At 52.8% G+C, this 19,462-nt stretch overlaps 1 long non-coding RNA gene across 1 annotated transcript; it reads right to left on the reverse strand.

Annotated features, from left to right (window-relative positions):
• Positions 1–14,309: 14,309 nt before the first annotated feature.
• On the reverse strand, positions 14,310–17,440 carry LOC122375469. The gene is made up of 2 exons (XR_006255398.1): positions 17,306–17,440; positions 14,310–15,022 (listed from the first exon to the last, which is right to left on the reverse strand). It is a non-coding gene; the product is annotated as an uncharacterized LOC122375469 (long non-coding RNA).
• Positions 17,441–19,462: the final 2,022 nt, after the last annotated feature.

Below are 19,462 nucleotides of genomic sequence, written 5' to 3' on the forward strand. Positions count from 1 at the left end.
ACGAGGTGGGCCGCTTTGGCCGCCGGGTACTGCAGCTCCCTGGAGTTGCCTGGGACCGATGGCAAAACAACAGCTCCGGCGGTGCCCCTATGGGCCGTAGTAATTAGCGAATTCCTGTAATGTAGAGATCATATCCTCAATAATCTCCATTACCATTTTATATTCCTAAACAGTATGACAGAACAATTATGCTTACCTACGTTCAGGCATTACCTCTGATGGTCATACGTCCAGTACAACATGTGTTGTCTGTCAAACAACAATCGACGACGGGATCTCTTCTCATTATCTCTTAAGCCATCGGTTGTCAATTCACCCACCCCGTTTCCCTAAAAATAGACCCCGTTTCCATGGGCATCACTGATCCGGATCAGCAAATTTAAATCGCATTATATTTCTCGAACTCTTCGTTACAGGATATAACTCAAAGTGGATTAGGCTTACATAACCAGTTAATCCCTTATTTTCATTTTCGTATAGTGTCTAACTATACTGGATTAGCTAATCCATTTTTACTGATCCGGATCAGTGGTGCCCATGGAAACGTGGTCATAGACGGTCAGATTCGGCCTGGGTCCTTACGACCCCTCTAGATTCGCCAGAGACGGGATCGGATCGCCGTTATTGCACCCGTCTTAGTGTCTTTAATACTATGACAGCTTCGACCACGGACTTCGGACGGGGTGATCGTTCCACGAATGTACGAACCATCCAGGCCTAGAGTGCATCGAGGTTTAAAAGAATGCAGTCTGTAGATCAATAAACATAACAATGGTGGTATACAACCACATTAAAATATCTCCCCGGCTCCCGCAACGTTCCAACGCCCCTCCGTTATGCATTCGCCTTGTGTGTCCGCCGAGCCGGCTTGCCTCCAATGACGCCTCCAATGGCTTCCTCATACCTCACAAATATTCTGACAGACACAAGACAAGACGCCACAGGACTTCGACTGCGCAACGCACGACTCCTATCGCTCCCGCCCACCCGTCTAACCTCTTTCCGCAGATCCTACATCCCTGCCACCATCCGACAATGGAACCTTCTTCCCGAATCGCTTCGAGACACCCGATCTCCCGCGATTTCTCTCGTCAAGTCTGGCAGCGATATGGGGCACCAGAGCCACCAGCACTTCACTCATTTGGCACCAAGACACTCAACACACAACACACACGACTACGTGTCGGCCTAGCTACACTCAACGCACATCTCTTCACACTCCAACTAACTCCAACTCCAGCGTGTTCCTGTGGCTACAAACACGAAGACACAGCACACTACTTGCTCTGGTGCCCCCTTTACACAAACCACAGGCAAATACTCTTTAACGCCGTTCGACCAATCGTTCCAAATTTTGACAACTTACCAAGTAGACAGAAGCTTAACATTCTTCTATATAGAAACGACCTTTCTGAAACCCAGGGCACACTTGTTGCTCTCCACATTCACTCATACATCGCACACTCACGCCGGTTTAACACCCAACACTAGGTAACCCACTCACACCCAAGCACGCTGGCCTAGCCGCTGTCGCTCGGGCCCGGGCGCCTTGACCCGGTTCGTTTGTTGCTCGGGGGGTTGCTGGCGGGGCTAGCGTCGTCTGGCCTCAGGTATTGGTTAGGTTAGCATTGTCAATTTTATGTTCTTCTTCGGAGAGGCGCTTTAATTTAAGCGATGCTTTTGCGCCGATCCCTTATTTGCTCTGTACATTTATTTGATCCTTGTTTACTAAAATACACTGGAATGGAATGGAAAAACGTCATCGGCCGGCCGGCGGCGTTCAAGGTCAAACGGCTGGTGTCCTTACCTGGAGTTCTATAGCTTTGGGTCTGGGCTTAAATCTACCGGGCGACACGCGGCAAACGGCCAATTTGCTCAACAACTGGATTTTGGTCACGGATCTCTGTAGCGACGCGGGGACCCACAGAAACGAAAAAAAAAGAATTTAAAACGTCAGCCGATACATCAGGTTGAACACTAGGTCCGTCTTTCTTACCAGCCACAGCCGACCTAACACTTTTCCACACCTTGTTGGGACCCCGCCCACTAATCTCTCTGTGAAGCTCGCCGCGTCGGTCTCGTCGCACTGCGGCCCGGACAGTTCGGTTTAAGTCTTTGTAAACCTCCGAATTTCTACCGAACTGCTGTAACGCGGTACGACGTTGGTTGATCCATGATTTTAAGTGTGGCGGGGGTAACTAGTGGTGCTGTAGGATTACGGATGGTAATATTCTTTATAGGTGCGTGATCGTCAAAAATCGGCAGAAATTCGGTCAGGAAAGCATCCCACTGGTCACTTACGTTCGTGGCACTAAACACGCCCTCCCAATCGGCAAACATCAGGTCAGAGTTCAGGGCATCGACATCTATACGGTTGATCGAGCGGGATTGAACAACTGTAGGATTTTTGCGTTGTTTTGTTATTGTAAACCTCCAAACATATGAAATGATGTTCTTCCCATGCATTACAGTGGGTGTTAAGGTTAGGTGGAGGTCAGGTCATTGGTCAAGGTCATTGATCTTTGATGACCTCGGTTTGTTTTTCGAGCTTTACATGTTTCTAGGGTAGTTTTTGGAGCTGATTTCGAATTTACCACCTATTCGAACACTTATGAAGTAGTTTGGTGCCTTCGTAAGTCGTAGCATATTTCGAAGCTGCCAGTGGTGTTTGACACCTACAATGGATGGCCGGCAGGACTCCTTCTGGTTGACCTGACATGACCTGACCGGACCTGGCCTAAATGCATGAAGCCATCATCTGTGATCAAAACTAACATGAAAATATACGTGATCAGCACCCTGAAAAAACATAACAGCTTCACTTTACGAAGTGCTTGCACGTCCCGATTTTGCCGACTTTTGGGTCATTGACCTGACCTGGAAGGTCAACCAATAACGTGAGACCTTAAAATTTGGTGTCATCGGCTTTGTCTCGTCATGGGCAACACGCTCGTTTTTTCCACGAATCTCTAGCTTGATCAGGGGCCGAACGGCAGGGTGGGTGGAGGGGGGTCCAACCGACCCTCCCCTGGGGTATCCTAGGGCGTCTAGCCCCGGGATACCGTATATCACACCCGGGGAGTGTGATTTACTTATGATGGCACACCGGCTGTGTAGGTATTTCATGTAGGTACCCACGAAGATACATTTCACTCAATAGGAGACCACAAGGAGGACGTTTCCCCGACAGACCGGCTGACCTAGTGGTTAGGGTGCTTGCGTCGCTATGTGGAGGTTGGTGTTCGCGGCCGGTCGGGTCCAGCGTTTTTCGCTTGCGGTTTCGCGTTCTGTGGCAACGTTGGGGCAACGTCGTGTCAACGTTTTTGGTATGCTGCAGTATAACGATGTGACGACGTTGCTTTGAGACTTTTGAGTCTACACATTTATGTTACGGCAACGTCGCCTCCTAACGTTGTGGGTACCTAAGTAGAACGTTAAGAGTACGTTGTGACAATGTCAATTTGTTAGCATATGAACCCAACGTTAGTAAAGTTGGGTTCATATTGTGACCCTTAGTCACCTGACCTCTGTGACCTGACCTGGTATCAGTGACCTCAGCAAAATACCTTATGTGTCAGGCAAACAAAGCTCAATCGATGATTTTCAATAGACAATAGCATGCCTTTTAATAGGTGTTAACACGTTTCTTAGTTTGCATGTAAACGGTCAAAAATGCAACATTTGACCTGACCGTGACGTCACTGGATGGACCTAGGTAAATTAAATGGGATCACAAAGTAGAACGCTGGTGGGGCTAAGGAACGTGATTTTGAAAATCGGTCGGTAGCTTTTTGATATCTTAGGGGGGCGGGTAAACTCATCTCATCCCCCCCCTCTCGGGTGGTAGGACTAGGGTCCGAGAATATTGTCCGGTTAATTGTTGAATATTAACGGGCTTAGCCAATTTTTAATAAATATGTAAGTTTTGATAAAAGCCATCATATCAACTTGTGACCCAAAAATGAGACACAGTGTCATTGCAAGAACAAACAGTCGCTCGTGCGCAGTCTGTCACCATTTGTCCGTGTCCCACGTTATCATCAGCGGCCCCTCAGTGGCGCCTATAAATGCAGCCCGAGCCGACACCGGTCACAGAGCCGCCTCCGGCTCCCGGGCACCCACTTGTGACGTCACAATCAGCCGTTTGACGACGTGACATCACAATCAGCCGTTTGCCTCCGTGACGCCATGGCCGCCCTGCTGAAGCTAGTGACGTTGGCCGTGACGCTGTCAGCCGTGGCTGCCCGGTGTCCTTCCGACGAGTGGCAACTCAACTACGGATACTGCTACTGGATATCCCCGTTCAGGGTTGACTTCAAGTCCGGAGACGAGGTCTGCTACTTTAAATATCCCGAAGCTCGAATGGTGTCCATTCACGACATGCTGGAAGATGCCTTCGTTGCTGAACGTCTTGGTTGGGCGTGGATAGGGCTGTATGTTTATGGCGACGATTATGACTGGACATGGACGGACGGCTCCCCAATCAACTACACCAACTGGTGCGGGGGACAGCCAAGTGGGAGCGGCCAGCGATTTACAAAGGCGAATGGCCATAACGAAAACTGCTGGTACGTGTCCGTCGGTCCCGTTGGATACGCACCAGTCGCATGCAAAACAGCGGAAATCCCGTAACTGGAGCACGTGACAACAGTTCCGCGAGAGGCGAGAGCACAATTCAGCAATTCTACAGCTCCTGCAGATGTCAAGCGTTCTACGAAGCAAATTCGCCACTGGTGTCTCTGCTGATTGCTGGAGAAGTGCTATTCTGCCAGGAACTGTATCAGGATTCGACGGGGAAAAGTCGGGAATAGCAGATAGCTTGGGCCTTGGGAAACCCAAACCTCCCCCCAACCAGGTCAGTTTCTGCTCGGGATTTCCTGACCGGTGCAGTGCGGGAAAGTCTGGATTTTCGGACCATTGTCAGACCGCACAGATGGTTCATTTCCCGACCCTGCCCCAACCGGGGAAGGTAGGGGAATAATCCAGAAATCCCGAGTTGGGTCGGAACGGAATTGGTGGCTGGGTTAGAAATTCGACTGTCCGTTTATCTCGACTGGTTTGTTTGAAAGCTTCAATAAATGTGAAAACATTGATGGGCGGATTTATTTCAGTGCTCAGGGAACGGATGGTTTACGATGTCTAAATAATGTCTAAATAACAAACGTGACGCACCGTGCTGACACACAATGAGGCAGAGTGACAGAGTATGTCTCTCAAACACAGTATGTCAGCTGTGTCTCAAACACCGTGTAACCAATTTCTATCTCAAAAACCGTGTCTGTGCGTCTCGCGGAACACCTCATATCAGCTGTCTGAGTTTTAAACACAATTCGCCAGCTGTATCTGTGTCTAAAACACTGTTTCCCCGTGTTTGCCGTCTCACTGACCCTAAAATGTTGTGCTTCGGCCATCTACACTGACCCTATAAAACGCTGTTTACCTCGTCTCACTGTGCCTCATGCTGTTTACCTTGTCTCACTGTTCCTCATACTGTTGACCGCGTCTCCAGGGGCGGATCCAGGAAAACTCCAAGGGGAGGGAGGGTCATGAATCGAAGTGGTGCCCCTACCTATACCCAAAATTAAAAACTCAACGGATTTCGTCCACTTTATTTTGGTGGTGCCCCCATTTTCAGTTTTTTTTTCTTTTTATTTTTTATTTTTAGTCAGTATCTTAACTCTAAGCCACAACCACATTTACCAATTGTAAGCAAGTATATATGAATGTGCTATGTGTATATATGTTGTGGACGCTGAGTAGTGAGTACTTACCAGGAACGTTATCAGGTAAGCAAATCGTCAGTCCGACGAACTTGACCCTGGCGTCTAAAGGGTCTGTCCTTGACACTTCAGGCTTGTCAGGGGCACCAAAGTCCTTCCAGGGACACCACAAACCTGTCAGGGGCACCTACGGCCTTGTAGGGGCGCCACAGGCCCGCCAGGAGCACCACAGGCCTGCCAGGAAGCAGGGGCACCACAGGTCTAGTAAGTATACACGACAGGCCTGTCAGGGGCACAACGGGCCTGTTGGCCCCATGAGCACCCCTAGGGGCAGGGGCACCACAGTCCTTCCAGGGGCACCGCAGGCCTGTGAGGGGCACCAGCGGCCTAGCAGGGGCACCAGTCAACACAGGCCTGCCAGGAGCACCACAGACCTGCCAGGGGCACCAGAGGCCTGCCAGGAGCACCACCGACCTCGAAGGGGTAACTTGGGCCTGTCAGGGTCCAGGGGCACCACGGGCCTGTCGAGAGGCACTTCAGGGTTTTCAGGGGCACCATAGTCCTCTCCGGGCGCAGGGGTAGCAGGGGCACCAGAGGCCTGCCAGGGGCACTGCAGGCCTAGCAAGGGCACCACTGGTCTATCAGGGGCACCACGAGCCTGTCATAGCCAGGCATCTCAGGCTTGTCAAGGCCCAGGGGCACCACAGGTCTGTGAGGGGCACCAGCGACCTAGCAGGGGCACCAGTCAACACAGGTCTGCCAGGGGCGCCACAGACCTGCCAGGGGCACCACAGACCTGCCAGGGGCACCAGAGGTCTGCCAGGGACACCACCGGCCTCGCAGAGGCACCTTGGGCCTGTCAGGGACACCACGGGCCTGCCGAGGGGCACTTCAGACTTTTCAGGGGCACCAGTCCTCTCCGGGCGCTGGGGTACCAGCGGCCTAGCAAGGGCACCAGAGGCCTGCCAGGGGCACCACAGGCCTAACAAGGGCACCACGGGCCTGTAAGGGGCACCTCAGGCTTGTCAGGGCCCAGGGGCACCACAGTCCTTCCAGGGGCATTACAAGCCTGTCAGGGGCACCAGAGGCCTAGCAAGGGCACCACAGGCCTGCCATGGACACCACAGGCCTGCCAGGGGCACCACCGGCCTTGCAGGGGTGCCTCAGGCCTGTCAGGGGCACCACGTGCCTGCCGGGGACACTTCAGGCTTGTCAGGGGCGTTACAGTCCTGTCAGGGCCCAGGGGCACCAGGCCCGTGGTGTCCCTTCTAGGCCGGTGGTGCCCCTGGCGGTCCTGTGGTGCCCCTGTCAGGACTGTGATACCCCTGATAGGCCGGTGGTGCCCCTGGCAGGTCTTTGGGCCCCCGGGCCTCAAGGGGGGGGGGCCATGACCCATGTGACCCCCCCCCCTTGGATCCGCCCCTGCGCGTCTCACTGTTTCAAGAGCCTACTAGCGGTGTTTCACGGGCGCTAGTAGCGCGCTGCCAGCGCGTTTCGCGAGCTGACGTTATATGATGACGTCACACTAAGGACTTCCGCGAGCTCCGTGAGCTCCTTCATAGCTGCGATTGGACAAGAGTTGCTGCATTCATCACGACAGCAGCTCTGTTCCAATCGCAGCTATAAGGAGCTCACGGAGCTCGCGAAGCGTCCTCAGTGTGACGTCATAACGACGTGACACTATCTCTCCGAAGCAGATTTTCGAAGTTACCAATCGATTTGTTCAAAATTTCATCATAGCGATCCCGTGAGCTAGGCGGCTATTGGAACATCAAAATTTACCGCTCATGAGTGGCTAGCCAGCGGCGGCGGCGGTTGTTTCAAATGTTTTATCTTATGTTTCAGAGTGGTGCCTCGAGTCAAGCGATTGCACTTTTGCACCACTCTGCTATCACGCTTATGTTGTTAATTATTGTACTGTGTGTTTCGTTGATTAATGCTTTATTTCTTACCATAGGCGTAGGAACAGGGGGGGGGGGGCCAGGTGGGCAAGTGCCCACCCACTTTTCGAGGTGGGGGGCCAACCATGTGTTTTGGCCCACCCACTTTTTACTCGAGGCCCCTCGTCTCGATTTGAGAGGACGTCGTCACCTTCCAGAATAAACAAACTCCGTAAAAATAAGTTCCACGAATCCCCACGCACGGACTCCAAGGGGCCGTGATGGATCCAAGGAGGCCCTCTGTTCATACTTGTCAGTCGAAGCCCCTGAGACTGATGGCCTGAGAGGCCCTAGTGGATCTGAGGAGGCCCCAATATCCACACTGGTCTGGGGAGGCCCCTGACACTGGCAGTCTGGGGGGCCCCTCTATCCACACTAGTCAGATGTCTGAGACTGGTGGTCTTGGAGGCCCCTCCATCCACACTAGTCAGAATAGGCCCCTGACACTGGCGGTCTAGCCGAGGCCCCCTACCCTCACTAGTCAGAGGAGGCCCCTCTATCCTCAATAGTCAGATGAGGCCCCTGAGATTGATGGTCTGGGAGGCCTATCCATCTAGGTACACTGTAGTCAGAGGAGGCCCCTGAGACTGATGACCTGAGAGGCCCTTATAATCACACCAGGCAGAAGAGGCCCATGATACTGATGGACTGAGAGGCCCTTCTATTCATACTGGCCAGAGGAGACCCCCAAAACTTTCGGTCTAGGAGGTCCCTCAATCCGGCACCAGCCAGAAGAGTCCCCTGAGACTGATTGCCTGGGAAGCCCTTATATTCACACTAGGCAGAGGAGGCCCCTGAGACTGATGGTATGAGAGGCCCTCATATTCACACCAGTCAGAAGAGGCCCCCGAAGCTGATGGCTGTGAGGCCCTTCTGTTCATATAACTGGCCACTGGAGGCCCCTGAAAGCGGTGGTCTGGGAGGGCCCTCTATCCACACTAGTCAGAAGAGGCCCCTGAGACCGATGGTCTGAGAGGCTCTTATATTCATACTGGCCACAAGAGGCCCCTGAGACTGATAGTCAGAGAGGTCCACTCCTAATGAATCTGAGGGGGCCCTCTATCCACATTTACATACACTTTTCTAGGGAGGCCCCCGAGACTGATGGTCTGAGAGGCCCTATTATTTATACTGTCCACAGGAGCCCCCTGAGATTAATGGTCTGAGAGGCTCTTCTATTTATACTAACCAGAGGAGGCCCCTAGGATTGATGGTCTAACAGGCCCTTCTATTTACACCTTTTTTCAATCCGAATCGGCATCCGTTCATTCAATTACGGCAGCGGGCACCTTATCTCGACAGGCACTCTAACAACTCGACACTGGAGCACGCATTTTGACACGTTTCACGGATTTAGAATAGCATCTGTTGATATTCGACCAGGGTCATTGAACAACGGCAGGGGCATTTAATATCGACAAAGGGCATTCTGTTTTGTCATATTGCATTTTACGTCGGCAGCTTGCAGCCAAGCTAGACAATGGTCAATTTATCTCATCAGTGAATTAAACAACTCTTATCTTTTCGGAAAGGCATTCTCGCATGTGTAGGGGGGGGGGTCGGATGGACCCCCCCCCCATGGTTTTTCGCGAATAACTCGCGTAAAAAGCGGCCGATCGCGACGAAACTTTCAGTACCCTCGCATTGATCAATTTTACACCTACCCTGAAAATTTCATGACCCTGACCCAAATGACCTTTGACCTGTGACCTCTTTTCCGAGACCATGTTTGGCCGGAATCGCGATTCGGCGTACGTCGGCTCGCATTAGCCGTGCGTTTGCAAGCTTTTCGTGGTTTCAAACGTTCAAACATGTGATTTGATGTTGCTCCCATGCATTAGGGTGGGTGTCAAGGTCACCTGAAGGTCAGGTCAGGTCATTGACCTTTGGTGACCTCGGGTGACCTCGGTTCACTTTTTCGAGTTTTACATGTTTCTAGGCTAGTTTTTGGAGCTGAATTCGAATTTAGCAACCATTTGAACATTTACGAAGTAGTTTTGGTGCCTTCGTAACATGTTACGAAGCTGTCAGAGGCGGTTGACACGTACTACGAATACCCGTCACGACGCCTACTGGTTGACCTGACCTGACCTGACCCGACCTGGTCTAAATGCTTAAAGACATCATCTCTGATCAAAACTAACACGATATTCGTGATCAGCACCCCGAAAAACCCCTTAGCAGCCACACTTTACGACTTTCTAATAGGTCCCGATTTTCCCGACTTTGGGTCATTGACCTGACCTGGAAGGTCAACCAATGACCTAGGACCTTAAAATTGGGTATCATCGGCTTCCTCTCGTCACGGGCAACACGCTCGTTTTTTCCGCGAAGCTCTAGCTCGATCAGGGGCCAAACGGCAAGGGGGGGGGGGGTCCAACCGACCCCCCCCCCCCTACACATTAGAAGCTGGAAAACGCCGCACACATGCGAGGGTTAAGAATGTGCGCTAAAATGTTCCACGGTACTGTAAAGAGACACTCAATATGTATGGGCGCTTGGTTGCTAAGAAACCACACCTTTTTCAATCCGAATCGGCAACCGTTCATTGGAATACGGCAACGGGCACCTAATTTCGTCAGTCGCTCTGGAACCTTAACACCGGTTCTTCCCTAACATCACCCGCTTCCGACACACAAGCTGACCTCATTCAAGGTCACCATCCTTGCGTCACTCTGTGACAATGTGGAAGCACTGGTGAATCCAAAAGGCTACGGGGGTCATTCGGGGCCACGCTCCCATGGCGAAACCAAAGGTTGACAGGGGTCATTCGGGGCCTCGCTCCTTTCAACGCATCTAAAGTTGACAATGTTTTAGTCGTATTTCTTGCATGAAAAACAAAAATATTTATTTTTCATTTGTGTCGATCTGTCGACACATTGTGAGCATGGCGCTGACCGCCAGCGCGGATGGTTCAGGTCTGCCGAGATGGGAATGGGCGTGTCACCGGAGAGCGGCAACAATGTTTGCAGGACGGCGGTGTGGTCAGTCATGGTCAACTGTATTTCCGGACAAAAAACTGCCCTCTGGAAAGGTGGAAACCCTACGGGCTGACCCATCGATCGCTTTGGCTGCTTATCCGTAGCGGGACAGTTTTATACCGGCGCCTTGTCAGCCGCCGCAGCTCACCGGTCACTGGTAGACTAACCCAAATGCTTCCTCCGCATTATTCTCTCATTTCACGACTCTGACATGGCTTGCTAGCCTATACGCACCCTCCATCCACAGAAAAAAAAACGTTTAGACCTTAAAACCACGGTCTTGGCGTATTTTGTGTTCCATTAATACAAGGGAAGTCTAAGAAAAGGAAAATGCTAAAAATTCTAGTGGTAAGCATTGGAAACGCATCAATGTACAAAATGTGGTTTGAAATTTGCTTGATTTTGCTTGTTATAACGCCAAGGAAACTGAATGACGTTTGCCATTGTAAAATGAAATTGGCCTTTTTCCAATGCCCGATGTCACAGTCCTATGCCGTGTGCCAAAATCCATTGGCCAGTGTCAAAACCACGCTCAGTGTCGAAATTAAATGCCCCATGTCGAGTCTCTGCATTATGCCGAGTTTGAAGCGTGGTTTGTCGAAAGCGCACTCAAGCTGACGTTCCTAATGCAGATCTGCCGAAACTAACTGACCGGATGCCGATTCGGATTGAAAAAAGGTGTATACTAGCCAGAGGAGGCCCATGAGACTGATGGTCTGAGAGGCCCTTCTATTCAAACTAGGCAGATGAGGCCCCTGAGAATGATAGTCCGAAGAGCCATGCGGCGGCAACTGGCCGTGGCCATATTACGGCTCGGTAGGGCCCCACAGAGCTCATGAGAGCACCTCAAGGGCTCGTAAGTAGACACGCTTATCCCCATAAGGATGCCACGCCGGCTTCTGAATGCTCCTTGTAGGCATCTAAGGGCCCTTTCCGGCCTCTAACGGCTCCACCCGCCTGTGATGGCTCCACGCCAGTGTTTATGAGCGCCACACAGCGGCGCCTTTGAGGGTCATACTAGTGTCTCTTAGGGCTCTATATCGGTGGCTCTGGGGGCCCTTCACCGGCGCCTCTGTGGGCCACCACACCTGTGCATCTCAAGGCTCTATAGGTACATTTGAAGGACCCACACCGACACCTCTGAGGGCCCCACACCAGTATCTCGGAGCTCTGAAGGCCCCCAGTGACTCCGAGGACTCACCGGCTCCTGAGAGCACCATGTTGATGTCTAACGGCTCCACAAGGCCACTGAAGGCACCACACAAGCTCTCACTGAGCTCTAATGTCCATGTACCGGCCTCTGGCTCTGAGCGATTTAAGCCAGCGCATTCATAGCTCCACACCAGCAATTGTAAGAGCTTCACACTGAAGTATCTGAGGGTTCCACACCGGTGTCTCTAAGGGCCACATACCGGCATCTCTGAGGGCCCCATACCGGCGTCTCCGAGGGTCCACATCTGGCGGGCACCCATCAGCGACTGAAGGTCCCACACTGTCGACTCCGAGAGCCCCATCTGCGTCTGGGAGCACCTCTAAGTCTAATCTCTAAGAACCACAGCGGCTCCTCCGTACGAAAGATGGGCGTCTGCATGCCAAAGGGGAGCGGTTCTGAGACAGTAGGGCACCTACGTGCAATAGAGGGGCGCCTATGAAGCCCATAGGGGCGCCTCAATGCGAAAGAGGGGCGCCTCTGAAGCCTACATATATGGGCGTCCACATGCAATAGAGATCTGCAGACTGCAATTGATCAATGCCATGGGGCCTGGGGGTGCATTCATAAGAAACAGGAGCGCCGGCATGGCAAAGAGAGGCGCCTTCAAGTGTCCATAAAAGAGAGACGTCTATGATAAGCGCACATTGTATGCGACAACGGGGCGACTGTGGGACATATAGGGATGTCTCTGATGACTATGCATAGGGCGCTTATATGCCAAAGAGGGCGCATATGAAGCTAATGGGGGCACCTGGGAAACGAGGAAGACATTTGTGTAAGGGTTTTCAGGGGTCATGCGCCGTTTGCGGCAAATAGATTCTAAAAAAAAAATCGGAGGGGGAATAAGTTTTAAAAATGGTGCGCGGACTTTCCGCACTGTTCGCTTAAGCGGTTACGCCCCTGGGTACATCTGCCCGAGCTCAGAAGCTAGATTTGGAGGTCATACTTGAAAGCAGCCAGCAGGACGAGGCAAAAGTTGGAGGCCCCTGAAAATAGGAGGCCCCCTGGAAAAGGAGGCCCCTTGACAGGGTGGCCCACCCACTTTTCATGACGTTCCTACGCCCGTGTTTCTTACGTATGTTTGGTTCCTTAACCCGCGCGGGGCTGGGGTCTCCAGCCGAACGCGCGGGGCTGGGGGGGGTAAATTTTACCCCCCCCCCCTGTTATCTCCCGAACTAATGGTCCGATTTGGAAAATTCAAACGCCAATCGAAAGCTCTTATCACGAACAACTAAAAACGTGTACTTAATTTAAAGTTTGAGGTCAAGGTCAAGAACAGGTCAAGGGTACAAATTGCAAGTTTCTACAGTATCGGCCTTGCACCGTAGTTGCCGAAGAATGGAGTCATGGACTGAGACTGATTGCCCAAAACGTGTTCTTAGGCTACCAAAACAATATTAGTTGCATACAATATCATTCAGAGGTCAAGGTCAAGGTCAGGTCAGGTCAGGTCAGGTCACCAAAAAACAAAATATAGAAAAGGGCATGTGCGACACATGTTTTACGGGTTATTTTACTCATAGAATTCAATAGGCACACTCAATAAGTGATATGGACCACCTCTGGATGAATTTCAGGTCGAGGTCAGGTCAAGGTCAGGTCAAGTGAGGTCAAATTTTGAAGTTGGTTGTTAAGGCCTAAAAAGGTGTCTATCTGATGCAGTTTTTCACGGCAAATCGAATGGTGCTATTTTTGTTTCCGTACGAGGTCTAGAACTTCCAAAAAAGTCATTTTTCAAAAAATTTGTGTGTCGTGACGTCATAAAATTTTGAATAACTCCCACATTTTTGAGCCGATTCTTCTAAAATTTGGTATGTAGGTGCACATAGACCACTTCTCTGACATATATTCCGGTTTTTTTCGATAGACTCAAAATTTTGGATTTTATAATCACTTTCCCAAAAAAGTCAATTTTTTGAAAAAATTTAGGCCAAAATCCAAAATTTCCAAAAAACCGAGATAGCCATTTGATAGACGAAGTAAAATTACGTATAACCTTTTTTGTTACGTCTTGATTCCTTTAAAAATGAAGATGTTAGCGGCGTTTGAAATTTTGCCTTTTTTGAGGCGAAAATGGCGAACATGACGTCACTAAAACGTTAATTTCTCAAAAATTTTCCGACGGATTTCGCTCAAATTTTCAGGGAACGTGTCAAATTGATGTAAGAAAAGGTACTGAAAGTTTAGCGGCGCTGCGCGCCGCCGTTTTTGAGATATCGCAAAAATTCGCGAGGTGGGGGGGGTAAAATTTACCCCCCCAGCCCCGCGCGGGTTAATAAACATTGTGTGCGTGTGTGTGTCATCATATAACGTTGCAGCTCGCGAAACGCGCTGGCAGCGCGCTACTAGCGCCCGTGAAACACCGCCTGGGTCTTCCAAACCCAAAAAAACACCTGTATAGTGTTTTCCGTCTCACTGTTTCAGACGCCGTGCGTTCCGGACCCTAAAACCACCGTTTCCCGTCTCGCTCAGTGTATATTTGTCTCGGTCTCCGCCGACCCGCCGGCCGGCCGGCTGTCCACAGTATCCACCATTTTATGCCCCGCCCACCGCGGCGCCGGGGGCGGTTTATGCCCCGCCCAGTTGCGCCGGACAGGCCGGGGCGTTTTCCTCCTGTATAAGACCGGGTGGTCGGCCGGCCGGCCGGCGGGACGGGGACCGCCGCCTACCCCGGCAAATCGCACCGCACGCCGCGCGAGGCCATACAATGACGTCACACCACAGTCGGCCGGCCGGCAGCCAATCAGCGGCCACTGCGAACCACCGGCAGCCAATCAGCAGCCGCCGCCGGCCGCCGGCCCGGCTAAACACCGATCTCCAAACCCAAACCAAGTCCCGGAGACGTCCCAGCTGGACACCAGTGACGTCATAGCTAAACACCAGTGACGTCACACCTAAACGCCCCGGTGACGTCACCTAAGGAGTGGATGACGTCACTCTATACGAGACCGGATCACACCACACGTCCTCTCCGGGCCGCGCCCGCCACATGTGCACGTGCTCTCTCTCGCTCTCTCTCACGCTCCCACTCTCTCCCACTCTCGCCAGTCTCTGCTCCCGAGCGAAGCCGAGCTGCTTACGCCTCCAGCTCGAGGCAGAGGCCGAGCTTGTGGCCGCCCTGGTTGAAGTTCTTGGCGTCGATCATGCTGGAGAGCGTCAGGGTGACACCTGCCGGACGGAGCGAGAAGCTCAGGTTCGGCCGCCGCCACGGGGCGGCGAAGGGGCAGCGATAAGCGTAGGTGATGCGATGACGCCAAATAATGAAATATTTTTGCGTGCTGCACAGTGGCGGATCCAAGGGGGGGTCACATGGGTCATGGCCCCCCCTTGAGGCCCGGGGACCCAAAGACCTGCCAGGGGCACCACCGGCCTATCAGGGGTATCACAGTCCTGACAGGGGCACCACAGGACCGCCAGGGGCACCACAGGCCTAGCAGGGACACCACGGGCCTGGTGCCCCTGGGCCCTGACAGGACTGTAACGCCCCTGACAAGCCTGAAGTGTCCCCGGCAGGCACATGGTGCCCCTGACAGGCCTGAGGCGCCCCTGCAAGGCCGGTGGTGCCCCTGGCAGGCCTGTGGTGTCCATGGCAGGCCTGTGGTGCCCTTGCTAGGCCTCTGGTGCCCCTGACAGGCTTGTAATGCCCCTGGAAGGACTGTGGTGCCCCTGGGCCCTGACAAGCCTGAGGTGCCCCTGACAGGCCAGTGGTGCCCTTGCTAGGCCTGTGGTGCCCCTGGCAGGCCTCTGGTGCCCCTGACAGGCTTGCGGTGCCCTTGGAAGGACTGTGGTGTCCCTGGGCCCTGACAAGCCTGAGGTGCCCCTGACAGGCCCGTGGTGCCCTTGTTAGGCCTGTGGTGCCCCTGGCAGGCCTCTGGTGCCCTTGCTAGGCCGCTGGTGCCCCTGGCAGACCTCTGGTGCCCTTGCTAGGCCGCTGGTACCCCTGCGCCCGGAGAGGACTGGTGCCCCTGAAAAGTCTGAAGTACCCCTCGGCAGGCCCGTGGTGCCCTTGACAGGCCCAAGGTGCCTCTGCGAGGCCGGTGGTGCCCCTGGCAGACCTCTGGTGCCCCTGGCAGGTCTGTGGCGCCCCTGGCAGACCTGTGTTGACTGGTGCCCCTGCTAGGTCGCTGGTGCCCCTCAAAGACCTGTGGTGCCCCTGGGCCTTAACAAGCCTGAGATGCCTGGCTATGACAGGCTCGTGGTGCCCCTGATAGACCAGTGGTGCCCTTGCTAGGCCTGTAGTGCCCCTGGCAGGCCTCTGGTGCCCCTGCTACCCCTGCGCCCGGAGAGGACTATGGTGCCCCTGAAAAGCCTGAAGTGCCTCTCGACAGGCCAGTGGTGCCCCTGGGCCCTGACAGGCCCAAGTTACCCCTGCGAGGTCGGTGGTGCTCCTGTCAGGCCTCTGGTGCCCCTGGCAGGTCTGTGGTGCCCCTGGCAGGCCTGTGTTGACTGGTGCCCCTGCTAGGCCGCTGGTGCCCCTCACAGGCCTGCGGTGCCCCTGGAAGGACTGTGGTGCCCCTGCCCCTAGGGGTGCTCATGGGCCCAACAGGCCCGTTGTGCCCCTGACAGGCCTGTCGTGTATACTTGCTAGACCTGTGGTGCCCCTGCTTCCTGGCAGGCCTGTGGTGCCCCTGGCGGGCCTGTGGCGCCCCTACAAGGCCGTAGGTGCCCCTGACAGGTTTGTGGTGTCCCTGGAAGGACTTTGGTGCCCCTGACAAGCCTGAAGTGTCAAGGACAGACCCTTTAGACGCCAGGGTCAAGTTCGTCGGACTGACAACGATTTGCTTACCTGATAACGTTCCTGGTAAGTACTCACTACTCAGCGTCCACAACATACATACATATAGCACATTCATATAAACTTGCTTACAATTGGTAAATGTGGTTGTGGCTAAGAGTTAAGATACTGACTAAAAATAAAAAAATAAAAAATAAAAAGAAAAAAAAACTGAAAATGGGGGCACCACCAAAATGAAGTGGACGAAATCCGTTGAGTTTTTAATTTTGGGTATAGGTAGGGGCACCACTTCGATTCATGACCCTCCCCTTAGAGTTTTCCTGGATCCGCCCCTGGTGCTGCACACAATATTCAAACAATGCTGTATGTTTATGTACACTATTTTGCGACGGTAGTGTAAAACATTTTCATCAAACATGACGCAAAATAAGGCTGAAATTTCACAGGCTCCAAAAAAATGAGATAGAAGAAATGTTAATTCAAAACTGCAAAACAAATGCCAACAACATTTTGTTCATATGCTTAGGAAATCCGGCACGTGTAACTATCTGCTATCAGATAATCTTGCCACAGATTCGTCACGACAAGCATAGAAACTACGGGTAAAAATATTGAAATTTAAAATATTAAAAATATTGAAATTCAATAATCTTGAATTATGTTTGGAAAATATCTGTCTGCAGTGGGATTTGAGCCGGCGCTGTCGGCGCACTGACCGTCTCGGATGCGCTGCTGGTAGCCGAGGCCGACCTCGGAGCTGTTGTTGACCTTGGCGCGGAAGCTGCTGTCCTTATCGACAGAATACTTGGCGCCGAGGGCGAACCTGCACAGAGGTTGACCCGTTAGTCACGTGAGCAGCGACCCATGTCAGCTGACCAGGAGGGAAACGTGGGACAAATATCACGTGAGCGGAGACAAATGTCAGCTGACCAGCAGTCACTTGTCTAGGCAGAAAGCGAGACAGACTGATGTCACGTGATCACAGACGAGTATCGTCGGACCAGGCCGGCAGTGAGGGACGCATGTCACGTGGTCAGGCCCGGGGTAAAATAAACCACTCAGCTACCCTCCGCTTTAACCACGGCCTCACTTACCTTCTCACAATAACTGGCTCAGCTCACCGCATACTCACTTTTCATTTATCCACTCATCGACCTACTTGTTCGTTCGACCGTCCGTCCGTCCGTCCGTCCGTACATTCATTCATTCATTCATTCATTCATTCATTCATTCATTCATTCATTCATTCATTCATTCATTCATTCATTCATTCATTCATTCAGTCAGTCAGTCAGTCAGTCAGTCAGTCAGTCAGTCAGTCAGTCAGTCAGTCAGTCAGTCAGTCAGTCAGTCAGTCAGTCAGTCAGTCAGTCAGTCAGTCAGTCAGTCAGTCAGTCATTCATTCATTCATTCACCCATTCAATCATTTACTCATTCACTCATTCACTCATTCATGGGCAATCATGATAGCCTCTCAGCCATGCCTCACGCCTCCCTCATTTTCCGGTCGAAGTTGCACCACCAATAACCGGTGACCACGCGCAGCAGATGATTTACATCACTGATACACAGTCCGCTCTATGTAGGTCCCGCTCCGGCCGCCGTCCAGCGGTGCTGGCATGGCGCCAGGAGGCCGACCCCCCCCCCCCCCCACGGTAGGGGAGCGTGCCTAGCAATACAGCCACGGACCGTTGGACACCCGCAGCGACCGGCCGACCCCAGCCGTAACGAACGAGGATATACAATACCTGGAGGTCAGGGACCAGGGGAGCCATGTGACGTAGGACCGACTAACCCCGCGTTCGGAGTCTCTAAAATGACGCAGATTCTACGTCGTCTGGTCAATCCGTTCCATAACCGCAGCCGAGCCCCCGCTGACCTTGAACGGGATTGGCTGGACGACGCAGAATCTTCGTCGTCCGACAGACTCCGAAAGCGGGGGCGCGAATGACAGTAATATGCGGAGGTCGTAGTACCACAGAATTTACAGCACACTGGCAATCAGCGGGCGTTAGGAATGGACTCTGCATTTGGCGTCGGCCACAAATGTTTCCTTGGTTCACACATCCGTGAGTCTGAGGTAAGATCCGACGGTCAGACTGCCCGCGGACCGAGAGGTCTTTACTTTTATCTGAGTGTGATTCGGCTTCAAGGAACTACCTGACCTGCAATGGCCCGGTGATTCTGTTACCACAAATGGCAAACTACTCTGGGCTCCTCAAAAACAACGGGCGGGGAACTAGCAGACTGTATGCATCTAGCAGCGGCGCCGGCGAGGGCTCCGCTCCCACCGATGTGTCCGTCTCACCATGTGCCACGTTCCCAGAGCACGTCCTAGTAACTCGGTACTCGCCGTGTTTTCGGCTGCGCTCTGCGGGGAGCTCCTGGCCAGAGCACGGCCACCCGCGAACGCCGCTGACGGGGTGTTTCAGTCTGGCTCAGTGGAGTTCACTCCTATACCACCTCACTCACTCACCAACTCCATTCACTCACCAACTCAGTCTGGTGTTCGGTCACTCACTGTCTGTCAGTCAGTTTCGTTCCGTCACTCAGTTATTCAGTCACTCGATCACTGAATACCCGGCTCAGTCCCTGTACCCCCCGCCCTCTCACGTACCGTACACGCCAGCAGTCCAGTCCTGCGCTCCCACTGACACGTCCGTACAGTCTGTCTTAAAAGCACCGCGCAAAGTAACGGTGGATCCATCAAGCCTGACCGAGGAAGGGCCTGCTAAATTTCAGTCACCGAAGCATGGACATCCTCGTCCATTCCCCAGGTCAATTGGTTCGGTGACTTTCAAATTATAGCAGGCCCTTCCTCGGTCAGGCTTGATGGATCCACCGTCACTTGCGCGGTACTTTTAAGACAGACT

The sequence above is a fragment of the Amphibalanus amphitrite genome, unplaced genomic scaffold, assembly GCF_019059575.1.
Source record: "Amphibalanus amphitrite isolate SeventyFive unplaced genomic scaffold, NRLGWU_Aamphi_draft 001848F_arrow, whole genome shotgun sequence".
In the NCBI taxonomy this organism is placed as follows: Eukaryota; Metazoa; Arthropoda; class Thecostraca; order Balanomorpha; family Balanidae; genus Amphibalanus; species Amphibalanus amphitrite.